Below are 9359 nucleotides of genomic sequence, written 5' to 3'. Positions count from 1 at the left end.
GCCACTCCAATACCTTGAATTTGTTGTCCTTAAGCCATTTTTCCACAACTTTGGAAGTATGCTTGGGGTCATTGTCCATTTGGAAGACCCATTTGCGACCAAGCTTTAACTTCCTGACTGATGTCTTGAGATGTTGCTTCAATATATCCACATAATTTTCACTCCACATGATGCCATCTGTTTTGTGAAGTGCACCAGTCCCTCCTGCATCAAAGCACCCGCACAACATGATGCTGCCACCCCCGTGCTTCACGTTGGGATGGTGTTCTTTGGCTTGCAAGCCTCACCCTTTTTCCTCCAAACATAACGATGGACATTTTGGCCAAACAGTTCCATTATTGTTTCTTCAGACCAGAGGACATTTCTCCAAAAAGTACGATCTTTGTCCCCATGTGCAGTTGCAAACCGTATTCTGGCTTTTTTATGGTGGTTTTGGAGCAGTGGTCTCTTCCTTGCTAAGTGGCCTTTCAGGTTATGTCGATATTGGACCTGTTTTACTGTGGACATAGATACTTTTGTACTTGTTTCCTCCAGCATCTTCACAAGGTCCTTTGCTGTTGTTCTGGGATTGATTTGCACTTTTCGCACGAAAGTACGTTCATCTCTGAACTGGCAAAACACAGGATCCGCTTCGGGACAGTCATATTCCTGGTCGTACTGACGGTGAGTTGACGTTGCTCTTATGTTCAGTAGTTCTTCCCAACTGTATGTAATGAAACCTAAGATTACCTGGGGTACCAATGTAAGAAATAACACGTAAAAAAACAAAATACTGCATAGTTTCCTAGGAAGTTAGAATGTGTACATATCTTTATGCACATATTCTTTATCCCTTTACACTTGTGTGCTTAAGGTAGTAGTTTTGGAATTGTTAGGTTAGATTACTCGTTGGTTATTACTGCATTGTCGGAACTAGATGCACAAGCACTTCGCAACACTCGCATTAACATCTGCTAACCATGTGTATGTGACAAATACATTTGATTTGATATATGAATGAGTGATGAGTGATGGGTTATTGTCACAACTCCGACCAAAGGTGGCTCCCCTTCCCATTCGGGTGGCGCTCGGTGGTCGTCGCCGGCCTACTAGCTGCCACTGATTCTTTCCACCCCCTCCTTATGTGTTTATTGGTTACACCTGTTTTGAGTTTGTTGTAATTAGTTTCTTTGTGCGGGATTAATTATTGTAACCTTTGTGTTTGGTGTAGACGAATGTGTTGGTTTATGTTCGTGGAGTTTGCTGGACAGTTTCCGTCCCCCATGTCTGGGGCATTTGTTTTGAGCACCCAGTGTTTCGTGGGGTGGCCGTTGTTCACCGTGTGTGCATTAAAAGAGCACTATATTGAACTCTCTGTTTCCTGCACCTGACTTCCCACTCACGACACCCAGAACGTTACAGTTATAAAAAAATATCCTAAACTTTGAACATCCCACGGAGCACTATTAAATCCATTTTTAAAAAATGGAAAGAATATGGCACCTCAACAAACTTGACAAGAGACGGCCGCCCACCAAAACTCACGGACCTGGCAAGGAGGGCACTAATCAGAGAGGCAACAAAGAGACAAAAGATAACTCTGAATGAGCTGCAAAGCTCCACAGTGGAGATTTGAGTATCTATCCATATGACCACTTTAAGCTGTACACTCCACAGAGCTGGGCTTTATGGAAAAGTGGCCAGAAAAAAAGAAGAAGGTACTCTGGTCAGAGACTAAAATGGAGCTTTTTGGCCATCAAGGAAAACATATGTCTGGTACAAACCCATCAACTCTCATCAGCCCGGACTGGGAAACTGAGCAGAACTGAAGGAATGCTGGATGGTGCTAAATACAGGGAAATTATTGAGGGAAACCGGTTTCAGTCTTCCAGAGATTTGAATCTGGAACGGAGGTTCACCTTCCAGCAGGACAATGACCCTAAGCATACTGCTAAAGCAACGCTCGAGTGGTTTAAGGGGAAACATTTAAATGTCTTGGAATGGCCTAGTCAAAGCCCAGACCTCAATCCAATTGAGAATCTGTGGAATGACTTATATTGCTGTACACCAGCAGAACCCATCCAACTTGAAGGAGCTGGAGCAGTTTTGCCTTGAAGAATGGGCAACAATCCCAGTGTCTAGATGTGCCAAGCTTATAGAGACATACCCCAAGAGACTTGCAGCTGTAATTGCTGAAAAAGGTGGCTCTACAAAGTATTTACTTTGGGGAGGTGAATGGTTATGTACGATCAAGTGTTCTGTTTTTTTGTCTTATTTCTTATTTGTTTCCCCCCAGAAAATATTTTGCATCTTCAAAGTGGTAGACATGTTGTGTAAATTAAATTATACAAAGCCAGGTTGTAAGAAAACAAAGCAGGAAAAATGCCAAGGGGGTGAATACTTTCGCAAGCCACTGTATCCATTGATTATTGAAGAATATAACCCATAGATGCTTCATGAGCTTAGGTCAACTGTCATACCCAATCAGTACCCAAAATATGAGCTTGTTTTACACCTTTGTTGGTAAATAATGCAAATGTAAACAAACATTATAGTTTTAAACATGTTTTTAGGCTATCATCTTGATTTCATGCATGGTCAGTCCCTGTATCCATAGCTCTGTCCATGGGTTTGAGAGTGATTACATTTCTCCAGCCACATCCCTCAGCTATTTACAAAAGCAGTTGCCACGTTGTTATTGTTAGAACCGCAGATTGCCCCTTTAATGAAGCCTAAATTAGCATTATTATTAAGTGTTATGGTTTACATGGAGACTTTAGCCTGTCACCTTTAAAATAAACAATTTGCCCTTCCACCATATATATTTCAAAATATTGCTTTTCTGGATGGGATTGCTGGCTATATACCATTAGCTACATGGCAGGCAGAGCCCACAGTGGATGGGATATTAACCTAAACCACGTCAATGAATTATAAAATATCACACACACACATTCTTGCAGGATGGGTCTATCCCAGGTTTTCCCAAACTCATTTTGGTTTTGCCTTAGTACTACACAGTTAATTCAAATACTCAACGAATCATCAAGCTTTGATATTTTGAATCAGCTGTGCAGTGTTAGGGCAATAACCAAAAGGTGCACCGTTTGGGGTCCCGAGGACCAAGTTTGGGAAACGCTGGTCTGTCCCTTTTAAGTCACCGCCCACGTTGTGCTCTCCCCCATAATATAATGAAACCATATCAACAGTGAGGAGGAACGGCTCACGCATCAGGTATATTATGCATAATTTCAAAAAAAAAATAGAAAAAGGACTCAGAACCAAACTGCGATAATTAAGTTGGCTACATTCGCCATCTTACTCGGTAGGTTTGGCTCCAAACCTGCATTGCTTGCGGGACAGGGCGTTCGGATTTGAGAATCTGCTGGCAGAGAAGATGATAGGATGATAGGGAGGACCTTATTCGTGAGGGTGTAGAAGGCGCATTGCGATGAAGAAGCAAATATGGGGGATACGTTGAAAAGGAGACAAAACGAACCGTGCATTTGTAATAATTAAGGAGAATGGTGTTGCTAGCGCGCACCTTTAGACACGGTGACATTTTGCTACAAAAAGGCCGACCTGCCTCCGCAACCCGAAAATTTCACACCAAAGGTGCTGCCAACCGAAGGAGTGATGCCGACGCTGTACGTGACTCAAACCCATAATACTTCTACACCCCTGCGGTGGACTTGGGCCCCCTAAAGCGGTACCCCGCCCGTCCATAAACCCGAGACTGCACAAAACGGAAACGAATTAATTCATCGTGATATCAACACTATAACTGCGGCTAAAGGCTGTGCTCACGTTTATTTTTGTGGGTCCGTTATCTCGGTGCCTCTGCGCAAAAGGTAAGTCATGGGTAGGCTACCCGATGCACCCGTGGTCAGAATGTTATATTTTATTATCGTTCATTGTCACCATTCAACAAAAGGAATTTAAATATGTTTATAGTCAAACCACTACATTGGTATAAGCGTCATGTGTGCATGTCTTGATCACTTTCAATGAAGTGAAATTGATTGATTTAAAGCCTGCGTCTTATTAATGAGATGTGCATTAAGAAATGACGTAGGGAAATCCCAGAGTAACCCAATAGCAAGTATTGGTAGCATACTGTTCAGTACAGTCCCTATTCAGGATTGTGTGCAAGGGAATGAGCCTGTGGGCTCGACGCACCACAGAAACGTATTGACATGCAAATTAATCGATGTCGGTAGTACTTGCATTACCGTGTTCATAGTAGCAGGATAGTATGCCTACAGCACGATCGGGTATTTTTATATTCAAAATAAGAGTCCCCCTGCAAAGAGATGCTGAACTTTGGGAATATCGATATATATATTTTTTAAATTGGGGGGGCTGGACTCTAGTGCAGTACAACTTATTCACAACACTGCAACCTCATTTGACAAAATAAATGGATAATTTGTTGAAGTTTAATACTGTATTTATACCTGCATTTCTTTTGAAAGTTTACACAAATACTGATATTTGCAATGGAGGCTGCTGAGGGGAGGGGCGGCTCAAAATAATGGCCCGAACAGTGCAAATAGAACAGCATCAAACGCATGGAAACCATGTTTTATTTGATGCAGTTCCCCTTATTTCGCTTTAGCCATTACCACGAACCCGTCCTCCCCAATTAAGGAGCCACCAACCTCCTGTGGTTGAAAGCTGTTGTGTAGGCAATATTAAAATAAACACACTTTCAATGAAATACAAATGTGTTATTTGGAATTACTCCATACAGAATTACTCTGAAACTTAAATGGTCTCTTGTGCTGGCAACTGGTTTAATACAGAGCACTGGTGACTCCTTACTACTCCCACGTCATTCACTGCAATGCAATACACGGTATATGGGATACTTATTGTCTTGTAGAGAGAACTTTGCTACCTGTCTCAGCTAAAGTGGGGTGGGAAATACCCAGTAGGGTCACTACTAATCAAATATGTGTAGTTTTGGAGAGGGAATGTGTCGTACATATCCAGCAGCGCTTTGCTCTCTACCCCATCCATAGCCCTCAATGCAATACCCTGTAATATACAGTGGGGCAAAAAAGTATTTAGTCAGCCACCAATTGTGCAAGTTCTCCCACTTAAAAAGATGAGAGGCCTGTAATTTTCATCATAGGTACACTTCAACTATGACAGACAACATGAGAGAAAAAAATCCAGAAAATCACATTGTAGGATTTTTAATGAATTTATTTGCAAATTATGGTGGAAAATAAGTATTTGGTCACCTACAAACAAGCAAGATATCTGGCTCTCACAGACCTGTAACTTCTTCTTTAAGAGGCTCCTCTGTCCTCCACTTGTTACCTGTATTAATGGCACCTGTTTGAACTTGTTATCAGTATAAAAGACACCTGTCCACAACCTCAAACAGACACACTCCAAACTCCACTATGGCCAAGACCAAAGAGCTGTCAAAGGACACCAGAAACAAAATTGTAGACCTGCACCAGGCTGGGAAGACTGAATCTGCAATAGGTAAGCAGCTTGGTTTGAAGAACTGTGGAAGCAATTATTAGGAAATGGAAGACATACAAGACCACTGATAATCTCCCTCGATCTGGGGCTCCACGCAAGATCTCACCCCGTGGGGTCAAAATGATCACAAGAACGGTGAGCAAAAATCCCAGAACCACACGGGGGGACCTAGTGAATGACCTGCAGAGAGCTGGGACCAAAGTAACAAAGCCTACCATCAGTAACACACTACGCCGCCAGGGACTCAAATCCTGCAGTGCCAGACGTGCACCCCTGCTTAAGCCAGTACATGTCCAGGCTCGTCTGAAGTTTGCTAGAGAGCATTTGGATGATCCAGAAGAAGATTGGGAGAATGTCATATGGTCAGATGAAACCAAAATATAACGTTTTGGTAAAAACCCAACTCGTCGTGTTTGGAGGACAAAGAATGCTGAGTTGCATCCAAAGAACACCATACCTACTGTGAAGCATGATGGTCGAAACATCATGCTTTGGGGCTGTTTTTCAGCAAAAGGACCAGGACGACTGATCCTTGTAAAGGAAAGAATGAATGGGGCCATGTATCGTGAGATTTTGAGTGAAAACCTCCTTCCATCAGCAAGGGCATTGAAGATGAAACATGGCTGGGTCTTTCAGTATGACAATGATCCCAAACACACCGCCCGGGCAATGAAGGAGTGGCTTCGTAAGAAGCATTTCAAGGTCCTGGAGTGGCCTAGCCAGTCTCCAGATCTCAAACCCATAGAAAATCTTTGGAGGGCGTTGAAAGTCTGTTGCCCAGCATCAGCCCCAAAACATCACTGCTCTAGAGGAGATCTGCATGGAGGAATGGGCCAAAATACCAGAAACAGTGTGTGAAAACCTTGTGAAGACTTACAGAAAACGTTTGACCTCTGTCATTGCCAACAAAGGGCATATAACAAAGTATTGAGAGAAACTTTTGTTATTGACCAAATACTTATTTTCCACCATCATTTGCAAATAAATTCTTAAAAAATCCTACAATGTGATTTTCTGGATTTTTTTCTTCTCATTTTGCCTGTCATAGTTGAAGTGTACCTATGATGAAAATTACAGGCCTCTCATCTTTTTAAGTGGGAGAACTTGCACAATTGGTGGCTGACTAAATACTATTTTTGCCCCACTGTACTGTAATTGGGATACATATTGGCTTGTAGAGAGTGATCGAAGAGCAGAGCTTTGACTGTTATACACATCCCAAGCTCTAGTGATGTGCAGGTGGTTAAGATGGCGCCGACGAAGGGTGCCTCGCCTCGAGCGCCGATAAAACATTGCCGGTTTCTACTTTTTTTTCCTGCGTTTTCTGAAATGTTAATCAGTTTTACTACATTACTACACAGATCTGGGTAGAACTTTTGGAATACAAATTGCTGGGTAATCACTGTCCATTCAACCTCCCCGGAATCCTTGAGATGGCGGAACAATGGACTAGGCGCTGAGCTGCTTGGCAGTCTTACCGGAGAGTACGAAGCGATGACACTGATGGAGAGGTAGATGTGGCGGGGTCTTAATAAGATTCAGACGCCGGGTGACCCATCCTCAGTTACCAAGCATGCTACTCGCCTATGTTCAACCATTAATGAACAAACTTTGAGGTGAGGATCTCCTTCCAGAGGGACATCAGATCCTGCAACATACTGTTTTTCTGAGACTTGGCTTTCCTCTGACATCCAAACGGATTATATACAACCAGCAGGTTTTACTGTTTTTTAAGCAGATTGTAAGCGGGCTGTCTCTGGCAAGAGCAGAGGTGGTGGGCTCTGCTTTATGACCAACAACCCATTTTGTGACAGAGGAAACGTACAGGAGCTTGCGATCTTCTGCTCCCCCGACTTGGAATAGTTGGTCATCAAATGGCGCCCTTTTTACCTTCCGAGAGAGCTCTCAGGGATTATCGCAATGGATGAGTACATCCCGCCCCAAGCCGAAACAAAAAAGGCTCTCAAAGATCTTAATTGGACCCTGAACAAACTGGAGACCGCATTTCTGGAGGCAGCATTCATTGTTGTGGGGGAATTTAACAAGTAATTACTACCAACACATTGACTGTCCAACTTTCATTCTGCTCTTGACCATTTCTCCTTTCGGCACATCCATAACTCCATCGTGTTTCTCCCCACCTACAAACAAAAACTTGAGGGATGTTCCTGTGGTGATGTCTACACAGCATTGGTCCGACCATTCAGAATTCATTCTCCAAGACTGTTTTGATCACGTGGACTGGAATATGTTCTGGGTTGCCTCTGGAGATGAATAACATCAATATGTCGACAGTCACCGGATTCAAAAAATGCATAGATGACTTGATACCGATGTCTTTCTAAACGTTCCCGACTCAAAAAATGGTGGATTGATAGCAGCCTTGTAGGAAAACCTGAAAGAGTGAGCTGCTGCTTATAAACAGGGCGAGGTAACCAGGGACAATTGTTTGGTTAAACCATACAAATACGACCTACGCAGATCGATCAAGATGGCAAAATACAAGTATAGGGAAAAAAGTGGGGAAGAAATTCAGCGGATCGGACACAAGGCATAAGTGGCAGGGGCTCCTAACAATCTCGGATTACAAATAAAAAGCCAGCCACATCGAATTCACCAACGCCACCATACCGGAGAAGCTAAACATCTTTTTTCCCTCATGATTCGAGGATAATGACTCTGAGCTGCCGAGGAGAAATCCTTTGACAACGTGGGCTACACACGGTCTCCACTGAGGACATATGTAAGTAATTCAAACATGTTAACCCTCGCAAGGCTGCCGGCCAAGACTGCATCCATAGCCGTGCCCTCAGAGCATGTGCAGACCAGCTGGCTGTTGTGTTCTCAAACATTTTCAATCTCTCCCAAACTCGGGCCGCTAATACCCACCCGCTTCAAGATGTCCACTATCATCCCTGTTCCCAAAAAGGGAAAGTAACTGAACTGAATGACTACCGACCAGTTGCACTGACTGATTTCCATCAGCAGATAGTGCTTTGGGAGGCTAGTCAAAGACCATATCACCATCTCCCTCCCCGACACCCTTGACCCTCTCCAATTCGCCTGCCGCCCTGATAGGTCCACAGAAAGGAATGCATATGTGGATGCTGTTCATCGACTAGAACTCGGCCTTCAGTACTATAGTGCCCTATAAGCTCATTACAAAGCTCATGGCCCTGGGTCTGAACTCCTCCCTATGCAACTGGGTCCTGGACATCCTGGTGAAGGTAGGCAACACATCCCACATTTCCAACTCCAAGTTCGCTGATGACACAACAGTAGTCGGCCTGATTACCAACAACGATGAGACAGCCTACAGGGAGGATGTAGGCGGAATGGTGCCAGGTAAAGAACCTCTCCCTTAATGTTAGTAAAACAAAGGAGCTGATTGTGGGCTTCAGGAGAAACCAGGCTGGACACGCCCCCATCCTCATCAACAGGGCCGCCGTGGAGACTGTCAATAACTTCAAATTCCTCTTCTTAAACATCTTGGAGAACCTGAAATGGTTCAACCACATGGACACTGTGGTGAAGGCATGACAGCGACTCTTCAACCTCAGGAAAGTGTGGAAATTCAGCCTCTCCCTGAGGGCCCTCAGTGTTCAGGAGCTCCATCGAGAGCATACTGTCAGTCTGCATCCCAGCCAGGTACAGTTGGGATGCTTCAGAGGGTGACCCGTGCAGCCGACCGCACCATTGGGTGTGCACTGCCTTCCCTACATGGCACCTACAACACCAGGTGTCGCAGGAAGGCCAAGAAGATCATCAGGGACCCCAGCCACCCAAACCATGCCCTGTTTTCCATGATTCAATCACTCAGCCACGGGCAGTACAGGAGCATCATGGCAAAAACTGCGAGACTGGCAAATAGTTTCTACCCT

General features: G+C 44.1%; 1 protein-coding gene across 3 annotated transcripts in view; it reads left to right on the top strand.

Moving 5' to 3' along the window:
• The first annotated feature begins 3140 nt into the window (after positions 1–3140).
• Positions 3141–9359, top strand: part of LOC118367561 (E3 ubiquitin-protein ligase HECW2-like) — a 66506-nt gene continuing 60287 nt past the window's right edge. For 2 of the 3 annotated variants that reach the window (XM_052493932.1, XM_052493930.1), the window contains exon 1: positions 3398–3830. The gene's annotated coding sequence lies outside the window, so the exon portion shown is untranslated. Of the gene's footprint in view, positions 3214–3397; positions 3831–9359 lie in introns of those variants that run through there. The other variant, XM_052493931.1, reaches the window with a different exon arrangement.

The sequence above is a fragment of the Oncorhynchus keta genome, chromosome 34 (genome assembly GCF_023373465.1).
Source record: "Oncorhynchus keta strain PuntledgeMale-10-30-2019 chromosome 34, Oket_V2, whole genome shotgun sequence".
NCBI classification, from domain to species: Eukaryota; Metazoa; Chordata; class Actinopteri; order Salmoniformes; family Salmonidae; genus Oncorhynchus; species Oncorhynchus keta.
The sequence above is the reverse complement of the archived record's forward strand: the minus strand, read 5'-3'. Positions and strand labels throughout refer to the sequence as shown.